General features: G+C 45.3%; 1 protein-coding gene across 2 annotated transcripts in view; it reads left to right on the top strand.

The window, feature by feature from the left end:
* Positions 1–2,131: 2,131 nt before the first annotated feature.
* CERS3 (ceramide synthase 3) overlaps positions 2,132–16,734 on the top strand; it is a 185,285-nt gene continuing 170,682 nt past the window's right edge. Inside the window, exon 1 of one of the 2 annotated variants that reach the window (XM_068275106.1) lies at positions 2,132–2,226. The gene's annotated coding sequence lies outside the window, so the exon portion shown is untranslated. The remainder of the gene's footprint in view (positions 2,227–16,734) is intronic. The other variant, XM_068275104.1, reaches the window with a different exon arrangement.

Genomic DNA, 16,734 nt, shown 5'->3' with positions numbered 1-16,734 from the left:
TCGGATCTATTAGAAGGATCTATTACTTCATTTCCAACCGGTCCAATCGGTTTGCATTAGATTTTGCAATAGATTTTGGGTACTTATTAAAGCAAAATCTATTGCAAAATTGATCTGAAACAATTTCTTATTAGACCTATCTAATAGATCTGTCTATTTGATGGAAAATTATAACGTTTAGATGAGGCTTTATGCCTGTTAAGGTACATACACACGTTGGGTTTTTACAAACGACCGGTCGTTTGGACGTCAAATCGGGCATGTGTAAAACTGTCGTTCAGCTGATAACACTGGATTTGACTGATCCGCCAAGCGGACCCGTCAAAACCAGTCTTATAAGATTTTCTGGCAGATTTACTACCAGATTGATCATTTCCAACATGTCCGATCTGATTTCCGATCGATTTTCCAATCAATTTTCCATAGATTTGAACGGAAAATCGATCGGAAATCAGATCGGACATGTTGGAAATAATCAATCTGGTAGTAAAACTGCCACAAAATCTCATTGTGTGTTCCTAGCATTACATACTCGCCCAAGAGGAGAGATGGCTCAAGTAACCTGGTGCAATTTTCTGACAAATTTACTGTCAGATTATTTCCAACATGTCCGATCGATCAGAAAACCGATCAGAAATCAGATCAGAAACGTTGGAAATAATCAATCTGACAGTAAATCTGTCAGTAAATTTCATTGTGTGTTCCTAGCATTAAGATACGCACACACGTATAGATTTGCAGCAGATTCGCAGCAGATTCAACCATCAGATTCCTGTCAGATGCCTATCAGGTTGCATCTGTCTGATGTGTGCCACACACTAGGAACAGATTTCCAATATATTTCAGTATGAAATCTATTGAAAATCCATCCAAATGCATTGCTGCACTATTTGATCCAATGCAATTCTATGGGCCATCCATCTGCCGCCAGCAGCCAATCGACCTAGATTTTCCGAGTAAATCGATCGATATCAGTTCAGAAGGTGATCAATCACGCTACCTGCTGCATCGATTTCTAGCCGATTCGATCAGAAAGGTTGAATCGGCCGTATATCGATGGCAGAAATCGATCAGTGTATGGATACACACAAACAAGTCTATGCTCGCGCATGCGCAGTACAGAGCTACTCGGGGACCCTAATACTGATGACAATGGGATTGCTGCAAAGGGGGGCTTGGCGGTGGAATGTGGGGACACAAGAAAGGACCGGGAAGGCTATTAGGAATCCAGAGGCTTCGCTTTTCTTAGGTGAGTATGTTCCCCCCCCTCTCACATTAAGACAGATAAGGGGGTTGATAAACTAAACGTCTGTAAAGTTGCTGTATGCAGGCCGTGCATGACAATTTTACCAATACTAATGCCAGTTTTGAAAAAAAACCAACTTACAGGAGATGTAAATAACTTGTATTATGTATAAAAGTATCCATGGTCAATATAATGGCTTAGCAAATGAACTCTAGATAATTCATAGATATGTGAGTTACAACTGGAAAAAAATAAACAAACCAAATTAGCCAGTCACCTGGCCTTAGTTTTACCTACCTAGATAAAATCAAGACTGACCTTGATGTATAAGTTTCCTTCTTTTTGTAGCCTAACAAAGTATGTTACTGTGTAAACCAACACCTATAGGTCATCAACATATACAGTACAGTGAAAAGCGCAAAAACCCTATCAATAAAAGAAGAGGGTCTTATAGAAAGAATACTACAGTAACAATACCTCTGACTCTTTTCCACAAGGAATGTATGCAGCAATACTAGCAAGCAGAATGACCTCAGCATATTTGTTTTTAATATGGTTTAAGCTGGCTTAGAACTTTTTGTTAGGTTACTCTTGTCCTCCTCACTGTGTAACCTGAACTTCCTTTCTATACTTAGTATACTATATATTATTGTTACATTTATTTCTCTTTTTGTTAATGGTGAAGTATTTATATGAAGACTGTGAACTCAGTGCGAAGGCTTGAGTGTGTTTTAGTGATTGCGGTTCTCTCTCTAGCACCATCCCCCTCTCTTTCTTGCTTGGTGACAGCAGCCTGCCGCTGGGTGGGATTGACAGCAAGTATGGGTGTGTTCACCTGACAGGGTAAATCTCACCTGTGAGATCAGTTATCGGAGCTGCTTCTGTCTGTATCCTGCTTCTCTGGAGCTGTGTGCCTCTGTCCTGTCTCAGCAGACACAACCCTGCTAGCCTAATTTCTGTCTGACATAACTGCAAACAAGGTAGGAGACATACTTCAAGCCATAGGGAACCAGACCTATTCACAGGTACAGAACAAGACTTCTTACTAAAGTCCAGGGCTAGCCCAGTGCTCACTGTTGCTGATTTTAATGATTATTATTTTTTAACAGTATTGGCATCTTTACTTATACATAGTGTATGTATAGGCATGTCACTAACTGTTCATTTAGAGGAGCTCACAATCTAATCCCTACCATAGTAAGTCACCGTCTTATGTGACTATTGAAGTTTCAGGCCAGTTATTGGGGGGGGGGGGGGGGGGAAGCAATTTTCTATATGTTTTTGAGATGTGGGAATCCACAGTACAACCTGGGACCTGCTTGGGTTAGGTTCTGCACTTTGAAATCATGCAAAAGCTCCGGGGATAATTTTTATTATACTCACCAGGTCAGAGCAGTGCTTTTCGGCGCTGCTACATTTGGGCGCAGCCGGCACCGCCATAGACTATAATGGGAATCAGTCTATAGCGGCGCTCAGTGAGTAAAGTCGGCGCCGTCAGAAGACTGAGCCGAAGTTGCTTAAAAAACACAATAATTCGGGCTCCAGAAATCGCTGGAAGCCGAATTATATGCAGGATTTCTTGCACTAATTTTATATTTTGTAGCCCTAGGCTGTAATATCTATTTTCGCCACAAGATGGCAAGTTTTCCTGATCTACTGTCTGTTTGGCCTGGTTTGCATAGGTTGCCAGGGAAACCTAATATAGTGTCTCCCATATGGGCCAGGAAGGGCCTGACTTCACCTGCCCCAGGCTGCACTCATATTCCGAGCGGCCAATAGCGGGGCAAGCTGTGATGGAAGGAAGGCGTGCCTTGGAGCGGCAGGACGCCGCACGCCGACTTAGTAAATGTATTTAAGTCTGCCCACGCCAGTTCCCCCTTGCAGCCTCCGTAGAAGTGCATGAGCGCGAAACGGCTGTAAAGCTCCTCATCCTCTGCACCCACCACATCCTATCCACGTCCACTCTGGGTATGTGCCACTATTTTGCAATACATTTTTATTATGTACACTGTTGGATTTTTGAATAAAGTGTGTGACAGCAGTGCCGGCGCTTTTCTCCTCTTTCCTGCATCTAGACATAGTTGATGCCTGAGCATGCTGAAAATCCACACTATTCATACCCGGCTGTTTGTGACAATGCTGCCTCCTTCTCCCCTTTCTTCCTTCTCCCCAAAGAGAGGACAGTGACTGCAGTGCCAACGTCTCTGTGCTTTCCTGCTCCACGACAAGCCGAAATTATATCATTCCCCACCATCCATGACGGCCTGGAGGGGGAATAGTAATTAACATGACCCGGACTTGTGCAGAAGCAGGATCAGCCATATACCAGCTGTATCCTGCTCCCAAATCTATTGATGCCGTTTTCATATGTACTCCACCAGGTGTCCTAATGTCTGGATCTGCTTGTAGCCTGCCCCACCCCCTAGCAAAAAGGTCATAGATGCTCCAATCAGAGAAGCATCTGTGACCACTTCTGCTAGAGGCTGGGATTACATGCACAAGGCAGACCTCTGGGCACTGGATACGTATATTAATCCTTTTTCAACTATAACACAATCGGCCGCCAAATTGCTACAAAAGTCGCTTTTAGAAAAGTAATTTTGCAGCCCTGATATACTTTGTATTGGAGCGCAATTGCTTAATAAAATGCTGTAAGATCTGCAATTCTGATTTGCCCTAATTGCAAACGCTCCTGTGGGTCCCACACCATGCACTTACACGCTGCTGCAGACCGAGACACCAAGAACAACAAAGTACCAGGTACACAGCAACACCAGGAAAAACTGAAATATTCTGACAAATTGGGGTGGGAAACACAGTCCTTATAAATGTACTATTGAGTCATAATTTGCATAATTGGTGGCAAGCATTATCTGGTGTGTGTGCGCTGTCAGAGAGCTGTGCTCCTGGTTCCACCCACAGGTCAAGTAGGAAATTACAGGTCTTTGACAGAACAGTACAAATCCACAGCTACTGGCTATTGAACGTTTGTTGCGGTCCAGGAGCGTGCTGCTACCAGCAGGAGAGGTGAGATGCTGCAGGATTCTTAAGAACTTTTCATGGCTCACTCAAAGTGGAAGTAAACTCAGGATTTCCTCTCTGCTCTAAAAGATTAAACACAGCATGAATACGGTTATGGGAAAAAAATGTATTACAATTTATGAAAATCCTAAAAAAATACCCTGAGGTTTCACTCTTGCAAGAAGCATTGAAAGGGTTAAGCCTCAGTGTTTCCTGTATTCTAGAGCTGCCTAGGCAGTGCTCTCCTGCAGTCTATTTAGAGCTGTTGATAAGAGCTAATTAGACACTCTAATCTTTGAAACACAGAACACAGAGAAGTGAATCTTTCAGCAACTATATGTGGAATAAAGACTTTTCATTGTGTGCTGTGCAAGAGTTCAGGTCCACTTTAAAACTTCCAGTTGGCGGCTAAATGTTTTTTAGCTATTGCCATCATATGTTGAATAAACCTGTGGGTGGGAAAGTTCACTCCCGAGGGTTTGCTCCTGAATAAAATAAATACAATTATCTATTGGCAAATGTATAGAGGATATGAGACAAATCTGACTTCAGGGGTGGTTCCAAAATAGTTGGTCTTTTGGACGTGGCCACCATATGTGCCATAAATCTCCCATTGTATGGCTACCTCTGAAGCAGAGACCGGAGGAGAAGGGCTAAAACATAGTTACACGGGCTGGGGTATACTAGCATCTATGTATTTAAGAGATGTTTTAGTAGATGCATAAACGCTATTTTTGGAAGAGTTGGACAACAATGAGACTAATGGGCTTCTAACATGCTTGTGCCAGTTATGTACCGAGTCAGTTGTAATTAGCATAACATAAATGTAGGACACAAACCTTTTATCAAGTGGATATTCTTTACATATGGTTTCAAAGGAAGAGTATTGGATAGTACCATTGTTGTTTCTCAAACATCCCAGGAAGTGAAAGGCCAAAAGAATTCCTTGGCAGGAGGCTGAAAATCTAGCCTAGTTATGCAGCCTTCTGCCCCAGATCACTTTGGGAGACCAGATGTTGTTTCTGCTTACTTCAGAACACGCAACATACAAACATTCCGCAGTGATGCTTCCTACCAGCAGTAAAGATGTCACCACTGGTGATAAGAACTTAAATCGGGGAGAGGAAATATTTTGTTGAGCTTAGATTTGAAATGGGCTGTATGCATGTTGGGTTGATGTGGCTTTGTAGAATTTGTAGGCTATAGGCTCATTATACAGCAGCAGTTCTGGATGTGTGCCTGGCTTTCATGGTTATGAGATGATTTGCATATTAAGGAGTGATGCATCATGGGAAACCACAGTTTCTCAATTAAAGCTGTTTCATTGCAAATACCTTCTGTTTTTGGAAGGCCAAATTATGTTCAGAGTTGCTGTTTATTAACCACCCTGGTGGTATTGACGAGCTCAGCTCGTCCAGGAAAAACTTGCTGAAAGCGGTATTGACGAGCTGAGCTCGTCAATACTGCCAGGGAGATTTATTGTTTCTCTGCCCCGCCGGCTGCACTTTTCCCTCATCAGAGGGATTCCCCAGGATGGCTGGATGCCTGTCAGCACGCTGTGGGTAGCGATCTGTGCTACCCACAGCGTGCAGAACTAGCATCCAGCCACCCTGGGGAATCCCTGTGCAGCCATCGGAGCAGAGAATGTGCTCAGCAGCATGCGGGATTCCCCTTCTGTGCTGCGGGTGGCTGGTGCGGGGATCCCCTCTGTGGGGGGGGGTGTCCCCTGCTGTGCTGGCTGGTAGTGGCCGGTACCGGCGGGGATCCTCTCTGTGGGGAGGGGGGGGGGAGGGGGCATCCCCGTAATGTGCGTGCGGGTGACCCTGTAGTGTGTGTGTGGGGGGGCGGGTATCCCCCCTATGGGGCGAGTCTTGGCCGGTCGGGGACACCCCCTTCTGTGCGGGGGGGGGGGAGGTGGGTGTCCCCTTCTATGAGAGCTGTGGGTGGCCTTTCCCTCCTCCCTCTCTGTCCCCCGTGCCCTCCTCACCCCCGATCCTGTGTCCCCCCCCGTCCCGTGTCTCCCCCCTGTCAGTCAAAAGCCCTGCTTTACTCACCTGAGGGCTTTCTCCTGCGCTGGCCGAGATGCACACCCTCCATCTCCATCGCCGAAGTCCCGGTCTCTGTAATTACAGTACGCGGCTTGGTGACGTCACCAAGCCGCGTACAGTAATTACAGAGAACACGAGACTTCGCGATGGAGGAGGAAGTGCGCCGCTTCCGCCGCAGGAGCAAGCCCTCAGGTGAGTAGATCAGGGCTTCTGACGGGGGAGACACGGGATTGGGGGGGGGGGGGGGCACGGGGGATCGGAAGGGATGGGGGGAAGAGGAGGGAGAGGCCACCCACAGCCCTCATAGATGGGGACACCCACCTCCCCCCACAACAGAAGGGGATGTCCCCGACAGACCATGACTAGCCCCCATAGAAGGGGATATCCCCCACACACACAGAAGGGCCACCCAGCCACCTGCACGCACAGTATGGGGATCCCCCCCACAGAGGGGATCCCCACCGGCCACTACCAGCCAGCACAGAAGGGGAGCCCCCCCACAGAAGGGACACCCGGCCAGAGTCAGGGGGCATCGGGGGCAATGGGGGGGGGGGGGCAGAGGCACCCGCAAACCTGGCTCCCTATACATATGACTCCCTACACCTGGCTGCACATCTGTCTCCTATACACCTGGCAAACATCTGTCTCCTATACACCTGGCTGCACATCTGTCTCCTATACACCTGGCTGCACATCTGTCTCCTATACACCTGGCTGCACATCTGTCTCCTATACACCTGGCTGCACATCTGTCTCCTATACACCTGGCTGCACATCTGTCTCCTATACACCTGGCTGCACATCTGTCTCCTATACACCTGGCTGCACATCTGTCTCCTATACACCTGGCTGCACATCTGTCTCCTATACACCTGGCTGCACATCTGTCTCCTATACACCTGGCTGCACATCTGTCTCCTATACACCTGGCAAACATCTGTCTCCTATACACCTGGCTGCACATCTGTCTCCTATACACCTGGCAAACATCTTGCTCCCTATATACCTGGCAAAACATCTGGCTAAACTATTCCTGGCTAATACATCTGGCTAACTACACCTGGCTGCACATCTGGCTAACTATACATCTGGCTAACTATACCTGGCTATACATCTGGCTAACTATACCTGGCTATACATCTGGCTAACTATACCTGGCTATACATCTGGGTCTTATACTCACCATTGGCATGCTGATCCCTCGTCGTGTACCTCTGATAGCTTCCCCGGTGCCTTCTTCCATGTCCCTTGGCGGATTTTGCTTCTCCCTTGGAGATCACATGTCCCCCGTCGATCGGCGTTGATGGAACCAGTGTCACACAGCATCATCAAAATCTCGCAGCAAACACTTTTTTTTTTAAATTTAATTCAATACAATAACCTGTATTGAATTCAATACAAAAAAAAAAGATTGCAAAAAAAAAAATTGGTTGAAAATTATGGGAAATTAATTGAACCACTTTTTGCACGGAAATCCTGAGGAAAAAGAACGCCAGGGTGGCTACGAGAGAGTTTCGGTCTCTTTTAGCCCTTATGCTTTCCTAGTGGTTCTGGGTCACCGTGAGCTGTCTTAGTACTCGTGGGTGACAGACTTGCATATTAGGTGGATTCTTTGATTATCTCCAGTGCTAACATCACAAACAAGCAGAAGTGTCATGCAGGCATCTCTGTGTGTATAGACTAATTTTTCTAGTCTGAGATTATCCTTAATAATGCAGTCAGTCTTTAAATAAGGGAGGAACAGCATTTGTTCACTAAAGCTCTTTATCACTAAAGCCCTAAGAGTGCAGTTACCCCAGAGTGGAGATTTATGCACTGAAGCCCATTATCCTCTGAAGTGCCCTGGCACTAGACTGGCACTATGCATCAGCAAAGGGGAGTCTTATGTTTTCAAGTCAAACCCAGCCCCGGCGCAGCTTCAGCTTTGTCACTTATTCCTGGACATTGGTCTCCAGAATCTGCTGATACTGAGTGGAATCCATGCGTCCCTCAACTTTGACAAGATTCCCAGTCCCTGCACTGGCCACACAGCCCCATAGCATGATGGAATCACCACCATATTTTACTGTAGGTAGCAGGTGTTTTCTTGGAATGCTGTGTTGTTTTTCTTCCATGCATAACGCTCCTTGTTATGCCCAAATAACTCAATTTTAGTTTCATCAGTCCACAGCATCTTATTCCAAAATGAAGCTGGCTTGTCCAAATGTGCTTTAGCATACCTCAAGCGGCTCTGTTTGTGCTGTGGGTGGAGAAAAGGCTTCCTCTACATACAGCATCTCCTTGTGTAAAGTGCGCCGAATGGTTGAACGATGCACAGTGACTCCATCTGCAGCAAGCTGATGTTGTAGGTCTTTGGTGCTGGTCTGTGGGTTTCCTTTGACTGTTCTCACCATTTGTCGCTTCTATTTATCCGAGATTTTTCTTGGTCTGCCACTTCGAGCCTGAACTTGAATTGAGCCTGTGGTCTTCCATTTCCTCAATATGTTCCTAACTGTGGAAACAGACAGCTGAAAATCTCTGAGGCAGCTTTCTGTATCCTTCCCCTAAACCATGATGGTGAACAATCTTTGTCTTCAGGTCATTTGAGAGTTGTTTTGAGACCCCCATGTTGCTACCCTTCAAAGAAATTTAAAAGAGGGGAACTTACAATTGACTCCTATAAATACTCTCTTATAATTGGATTCACCTGTGTATGTAGGTCAGGGGTCATTGAGCTTACCAAGCCAATTTGAGTTCCAATAATTAGTTCTAAAGGTTTTGGAAACAATAAAATCACAACAGTGTCCAAATTTATGCACCTGCCTAACTTTATTTAAACAATTATTGCGCACTTTCTGTGCATGCAATTAAATTCATTTCACTTCTCAAATGTCACTGTGTGTGTCTCCTATATGATATATTTAACTGACATTTGTTTATCGTAACCATTAACGATTTACACAGGAATATCTTGACGATGAACAACGTTGCCCAAACTTTCGCATCCCACTGTGTGTGTGTGTATATGTGTGTGTGTGTGTGTGTATATGTATGTATATATATATATATATATATATATATATATATATATATATATATATATATATATATATATATATATATATATAATATTTCATACAAATTATATTCATACAAATAAACATATAATACAGAAAGCAGCCATGACTCTCAGATTTCAAAAATACTGTATATTCCTGCGTATAAGACTACTTTTTAACCCTTGAAAATCTTCGGAAAATGTGGGGGTCGTCTTATACGCCGGGTATCATTGATGCTGGGTGATACCCCCTATCATGTTACCGTCTTAGGGAGAGGGAGAGTTGACCAGTCCAACCAGTCAATTGACTATATACTGTTATATACTGGGTACCACATACAGTACAGCACCAGTATATGATTTTTTTCAAATTTGGTGTATGTTGGAAGAGGGGTAGTCTTATACGGTGAGTATATCACAAACTCTATATTTTAACTGAAAAAGTTGGGGGGTCGTCTTATACACCCAGTCGTCTTATACGCCGGAATATACGGTACTACGTTTTCTACATGGAATGCCTGGAGGCATGTAACACTGTATAGGAGGTAAGTTATCCTGTCGGTTTGCTTTGTTAGGCAAGAGGCAGAGTTGTGTATCCCATCAGTCAGTCTGCAGTGTACAGTACTGTGTTGGCATATCACATATACTAACATCTTAAAAAGCGTTAAGTCAATCCCCACACTCTTTTTATTAAGCTATGAAGAGCAGTTGTCTGGTTCTGTTCTGCAAATCATTAGTGAGTCTATAAAGTTATCTATTGAAGTCCATTCATTGCAGAGAAGGCCAAAACAAGCCATTGTGAGCAGCGAAGCCTTTAGACCACAGTCAGTGGTGTAGACTGGACAATTCCAATGTGCTGTTCAGGGTGTGCAGGATAAACAGAGGATGTCTGGCCAGTTGGAGTTTTTTTTTTATAGTACTTACTGTATATAAACTTGTTTGCTTTGCCAAGATACAGAACTATTGTGTTCGTGTTGCTTATTTTTTTATTTATTTAATTGACATTATGCAGCATATTTACTTTGTATTCATGCCTAGTGTAGTAACGGTTATTATGACTGTGTTCTCATAGTGAAAGACTGGTGCTTTTATAGGCATTTTTCAGGAAGTGAAAAATGTCACCAAAGTTTATTTATAAAAAACGAAACTTGCCGCAAAGAAAAAAATAGTATTAGCTGGAGAAAAATAAATGAACCATGAGGTAATTCGTCAGAAAGAAGAGTGCAGGGAGGAGACTCCTGGGCTAAAAGTTATAAGTGGATCTGTACTATGAGGTGAAAGGTTGGAGTATCACACAGGTATTCTGGCATGCATGTGCCAGGAACCATGAATCTGAAAATCGATTTTAAAATTCTCCTTCTGACCGTGGGAACATTAAACGCCCACCGACTTTAGCGGTTAATAGCAAAGCCCCCTTAAAAGCTAGAAACACCAAAATTGCTGGGAATGTTAAGAAGAACAGTGGGAACAAGAGGACCTTATACTTTTTGAGAAAATCAATTTTAAAGTTTCAAAGGAAAAAGAGCCGATTCAGTTCATTAAAGAGAACCAGATCATTCATGAGCCGGTTAGTATAGCTTAGAATGCGTCCTGTAAGTATTTCTGAAGATCGCAAGATACTGTCGTCGTGGGACATAACAGATTATAGCGTGGAAACTTTTCCAGAGGATAATGGCGTGGGAACTTTTTCTTAAAGGTACACGTAAGTATCGTCTGTGCCCTTTTAAATTCTGTACAAAGCCTGAAAATGTGGGGCCGCTCAGCCGTACCATTTGGTAGAGACCTGCGCTTTTGTACCCTCAAAACCTAGGCCCCAATGAAAGCCTATGGGAGATTTTAGCACATTTGCACACCCATAACTCTGGTTTGCAGCGATGTAGGGAACCCAAAATTGGAGTGCAAGTACAACAATATGCCTGCCTGCATGCGAAATGTCGTGAGCTTCAGACTTTGCTAACGGCCATGGCGGCGATTTACGTTCGTCACTGGCATCATTGCCAAAAAAAACAGCTTTTGTGGCCCTAGGCCAGGGCTTTTCAACCTTTTCACTAATTGTACCACTTTTATTGCCTGAAAATACCACCAGTGTGCCTGCACAGTAGATTGGATGCAGTCGGGCTTGGCTGTTTCTGCTGGAACCTGAACGGAGAGCAGCTACTGCGCATGCGCACACCGATGAGCAGAACTATGGGGCTCCCAGCACTGGATCCCATCTGCTGAGGAGGAAGGCAGAAACCTCTTTAGGATACAAAGGCCTCCCCTTCCCTGAGGTAAGTACCTCCCAGGGCACTTTTTTCTAACAGGTACACTTAAAGAAAAAGAGGCATTTGGGAGGGGAAAAGTAGGAGGCATTGGTGGGGGAAAAGACTACAATTAGATTGCTGGCCTACATATTGTCAGTATTGGCAATCTAGAGGTAGATTGCCAATATAGATAGCCTTAGGGCCCTTTAACACTTAATCAGTTGCCCTCAGTTATAACTGAAAGAAAACTGATTTTCAAAGTAATGCCCATGTTTTCCTATGGCACCTGTCACACATAACGCGTTTTAACTGAAAGCTTTTTTCCAATGCACTGCTATGGGAAAAACGCATTCTAACGCGTACCAACACACACTAATGCAAACCAACTGATTAAGTGTAAACGAGTGTGAAGTGTAAATAAGTTCCTCCCACACCCGCTTAATTATAGGTAGCCTGGTCCCACCACCAGAGAGCTCAGAGCTAGGCAGTGACTCGCCACAAAGTTTGGCTCCCCCCTTGCTCACTCCCTGCTGTGCTGCCCTGCGATATAGTTCACACCTCAGATCATCGGTAAGCCAGCCACAGTGAAGAGACAGCCAGGCAAACAGTGCTCGGTGACGGCGCGTATACTTCAAATACAGGAAGTGAGCAGTGATGTCACTTTCTGTATGTGCGCCATCACTGTGCACTGTTGGCCAGTCTCTTCCCCACTGATCTGAGGTCTGAAGTATGCTGCAGAGCTGCACAGCAAGGAGCGAGGGAGGGGGAGACAAAATTTGTGGAGACAGGACAGGACCAGCACAAATGGCATGCAGGCAATAAAGTGGCAGGCAAATCTGGTGTGTACCACCTAGCCAACAGCAAAGTACCACCGGTGGTACACGTATCACAGGTGCAAAGCCCTGGTCTAGAGAGATTAGCCCGTCTAATTAGGCCTTATCAGAAAGTAAACAGCATGTGTAAATTAGGGTTGTCAGGTGTGCCATTCTGTGCCATAGTTTGGGCTAATATGTAAACACAGGAGGTTAACCCTTTTGTGCTCCTAGGACACCAGAAAGTAAACCCTGCAGGGTTTTTGTAAGATTTCTGTAAGTTGTAACAAAGAAATGTTTTTCTTTAAATTTATTATGCTGTTGCTTATCGCCTTAGAGCAGAGAGGAAGCTTTGTGTTTAGGTCCACTTTAAAAGCTGACAGAGCCAACCGGTTTTGGACTAGTCCACCTCCTCACGATGGAGTTGGATGGACAGTTGGAAAATCACAGTTGGAAAATCACAGTTGGAAAATCACAGTTGGAAAATCACAGTTGGAAGATGGCAGTTGGAAGATGGCAGTTGGAAGATGGCAGTTGGAAGATGGCAGTTGGAAGATGGCAGTTGGAAGATGGCAGTTGGAAGATGGCAGTTGGAAGATGGCAGTTGGAAGATGGCAGTTGGAAAATGGCAGTTAAAATTTGACAGTTGGAAAATGGCAGTTAAAAATGGCCGTTGGAAAATGGCAGTTGAAAAATGGCAGTTGAAAAATGGCAGCTGAAAAATGGCAGTTAGAAAATGGCAGTTGGAAAATGACAGTTGGAAAATGACAGTTAAAATTTGACAGTTGGAAAATGGCAGTTAAAAATGCCCGTTGGAAAATGGCAGTTGGAAAATGGCAGTGGAAAATGACAGTTGGAAAATGGCAGTTGGAAAATGGCAGTTGGAAAATGGCAGTTGGAATATGGCAGTTGGAAAATGGCAGTTGAGAAATGGCAGTTGGAAAATGGCAGTTAAACTGTCATTTTTCAACTGCCAAATTTCAACTGCCATTTTGTAACTGTCTTTTTTAAACTGTCATTTTTCAACTGCCAAATTTCAACTGCCATTTTGTAACTGTCTTTTTTAAACTGTCATTTTCCAACTGTCAAATTTCAACTGTTTAAAGGACCACTACAGTGATAAAAACTGTCCTCTTCAGATGCTCTGTTCCCCGCCTCCGGTCAAGGTATAATCACGCGAGTGATTATACTGTGGCTGCGAGGCCATAATCGCGCACATAATCGGCATACTATGCGCGCATAATCGGGAGCTTACTGCGCAGGCGTAGTACAATAAAACTTCGTACTGCACCTGCACAGTAAGCTCCCGATGACGCGAGCGGGAGTGAGCATTATTTGTCTAATGAATATTAAACCGGGACCGGCGGCGGCTAACGGAGCACAGTAGGAGAACTGCGCGTGACATTACAGCTGCAGAGGGCCGATAGAAGCCCCAGGTGTCAGGCTTGTTTGATTTTTAGAATCCCACAGAACCACTTTAAAGAAGACCTAAACTGAAGCACTGCAGTCAAGGAAAACAAATTGTGTGTGTGTGTGTGTGTGTGTGTGTGTGTGTGTGTGTGTGTGTGACACAAGAGCAGGGCTTTTCAACCTTTTCACTAATTCTACAACTTTTATCACCCAAAAAGTACCACCAGTGTGCCTGCACAGTAGTTTGGATGCGATCGGGCTTGGCTGTTTCTGCTAGAGCCTGAATGGAGAGCAGCTACTGCGCAAGCGCACACACCGACGAGGAGAACTTTGGGGCTCCCAGCACTGGTTCCCATCTGCTGAGGAGGAAGGGAGAAACCTCTTTAGGATACAAAGGTAGGCAAGGTCCCCGCATGCTTCAAGAGGTCTACCATCATACCTGTCCCTAAGAAACAAGGGGTCCCTGAACTTACCAACTTTAGGCCCATGGCCCTGACGTCGGTCATCATGAAAACCATGGAGCGTGCGGTCCTAGCCTACCTTAAGCTCTCTACTTAACCTCACCTAGACCCCCACCAGTTTGCCTACAGGGCAAACAGGTCCACTGATGACGCGATCAATATATGCCTGGAGCTCATCAACGACCACCTTGACAGGCCAGACACGTACAGTATGCTAGGATACTTCTCCTGGCCTTCAGCTCGGCCTTTAATACCATCTGCCCACGCATTCTCCAACGGGACCTAGCTGTACTGGAAGTCCACCCAAGCCTACAAGTTTGGATCACGGACTTTCTTACCAACAGGTCCCAAGTCGTCAGACTGGGCGATATCCACTCTCAAGCTGTGATCACGAACACAGGTGCTCCTCAGGGCTGCGTTCTATCACCGCTGCTGTTCTCCCTCTACACGAACAATTGCAGATCCGAGGCAGACTCTGTCAAGGTCATCAAGTTCGCCGACAACACCACCATCATCGGCCTTGTCACCAAGGATAATGTCCAGGAGTACCGCCAGCAGGTGGAGAGGATTTGCAACTGGAGCAAGGAGAACAAGCTGGTACTTAACACTGCGAAAACCGTTGAACTAATTATTGACTTTAGGAAATCGGCCCCCACTTCCAATCCATATTGAGGGCACTGAGGTAGCCAGAGTGCCCTGTGCCCGGCTCCTGGGTACTACCATCTCCAGTAATCTCAGCTGGAAGCCCAACATCACCGTCACCCAACGGAAAGCCCGAGAAAGGCTCTTCTTTTTCCGCCAACTGAGAAAATTCGGCGTGACTCAATAAATTCTTACCAGCTTCTACTCCGCCACCATTGAGTCGCTCCTCTGCTCTTCCATCTTGGTCTGGTATGCTGGCGCCACCGCCAATGACAGGGACAAACTACAGAGGGTCATCAGGTCAGCAGAGAGGATCATTGGGTGCCCCCTCCCCTCACTTGCCCTACTACACAACAAAAGACTGAAATCCAGGGCGCTGAGGATTGCCAATGATCCCTCACACCCAGGCCACTGCTACTTCAGCCTGCTGCCATTAGGCAGGAGACTTCGGGCCATGTCTACAAAGATTGCGAGACACAGAAACTCCTACTTCCCCTCGGCGGTCAACCTTTTAAATTCCCTACACATACTACCGACAACTCAAGCCCCAACGAGCTGCGGGGCTAGCTGCGCTACGGCTGACCAGTTGACCACACCAACCGGCCCACATTACTGCCAGTCGTCCCGGGGACACACTGGGGAATGTGATGTATACTGTATTGTAATGTAATGTTAACTTGATGCCTCTGCTTTTGCGGCTATCTATCTTATGTCTCCTATCTAGGTCTTCTTCCTGAGCTACATGTATTGTGCCAAAAACGATTCCGGGCGCGACCCAGTCGCGCTTGGTGAAATAAAAAATTCTGATGACGCTGGCTACGCCCAAATATCCTGCCCCAGCCCAGCACTCACCCCACCCCCACTTAATTATACGTATCCTGGCCCCACCACCAGAGTTGAGAGCTAGGCAGTGACTCACCAAAAAAGTTTGGCTCCCCCCTTGCAGTGCTGCCCTGCGGAATAGTTCACACCTTAGATCATTGGTAAGCCAGCCGCAGTGAAGAGACAGCCAGGCAAACAGTGCGCGGTGATGGCGCGTATACTTCAATTACAGGAAGTGAGCAGTGATGTCACTTTCTGTATGTGCGCCATCACTGTGCACCATTCGCCTGGCTCTCTTCCCCACTGATCTGAAGTACGCTGGCAAACCTGGTGTATACCACCTGGCCAACAGCAAAGTACCACTGGTGCTACGTGTACCACAGGTTGAAAAGCCTTGCACTAGATGGGCAATAAGGCATTTAGCTAGTCTTCTACTCCCAAAAAAAAAAAAAAGTAGATCTTTTGGCACTGGTACGCTTTGAGATCTGGGAATTTAAGAAGAGCGGTTTGTCAACTTTTATACATTTCTCGATGTCATTAAATAGATGTGTATATTTTTCAATTTAAGAGTGGATGGGACTCTCCTGATTGATTTACACGGGTTGATGAACTTTGTGTTCCATGTACTGCTTTTTTTTTTTCTTTTTGAGCTTGTTGCTCTTGGTTTTGTTTTCTTTTCATGTACTATTATACTTTCTATGAAACATCGAGTTTACCTCCATACATGTGTGGCGCTAGTATCACTTATTTGGGTTAGAGTGCCTAATGGAGGGTGATGCATTTGTTATTCATCTTGGTACCTAACAGTTGTTGTTTGCGGTTCTCTGCACTTCACTGCTTGAACGTGTAAAGTTTTGTACTCTTCGATAAACTCAACGTGTGTCTTTTTGCTACAAAAGATGCGCTAGGGCTTATTTTAAGGGGATGTCATATATTACTGTACAGTTTCTGTGCTGTGTCCTTCTGCCTTCCCCACTGTGCCTCCTCTTCCT

This window comes from Hyperolius riggenbachi, chromosome 3, assembly GCF_040937935.1.
Source record: "Hyperolius riggenbachi isolate aHypRig1 chromosome 3, aHypRig1.pri, whole genome shotgun sequence".
NCBI classification, from domain to species: domain Eukaryota; kingdom Metazoa; phylum Chordata; class Amphibia; order Anura; family Hyperoliidae; genus Hyperolius; species Hyperolius riggenbachi.
The sequence above is the reverse complement of the archived record's forward strand: the minus strand, read 5'-3'. Positions and strand labels throughout refer to the sequence as shown.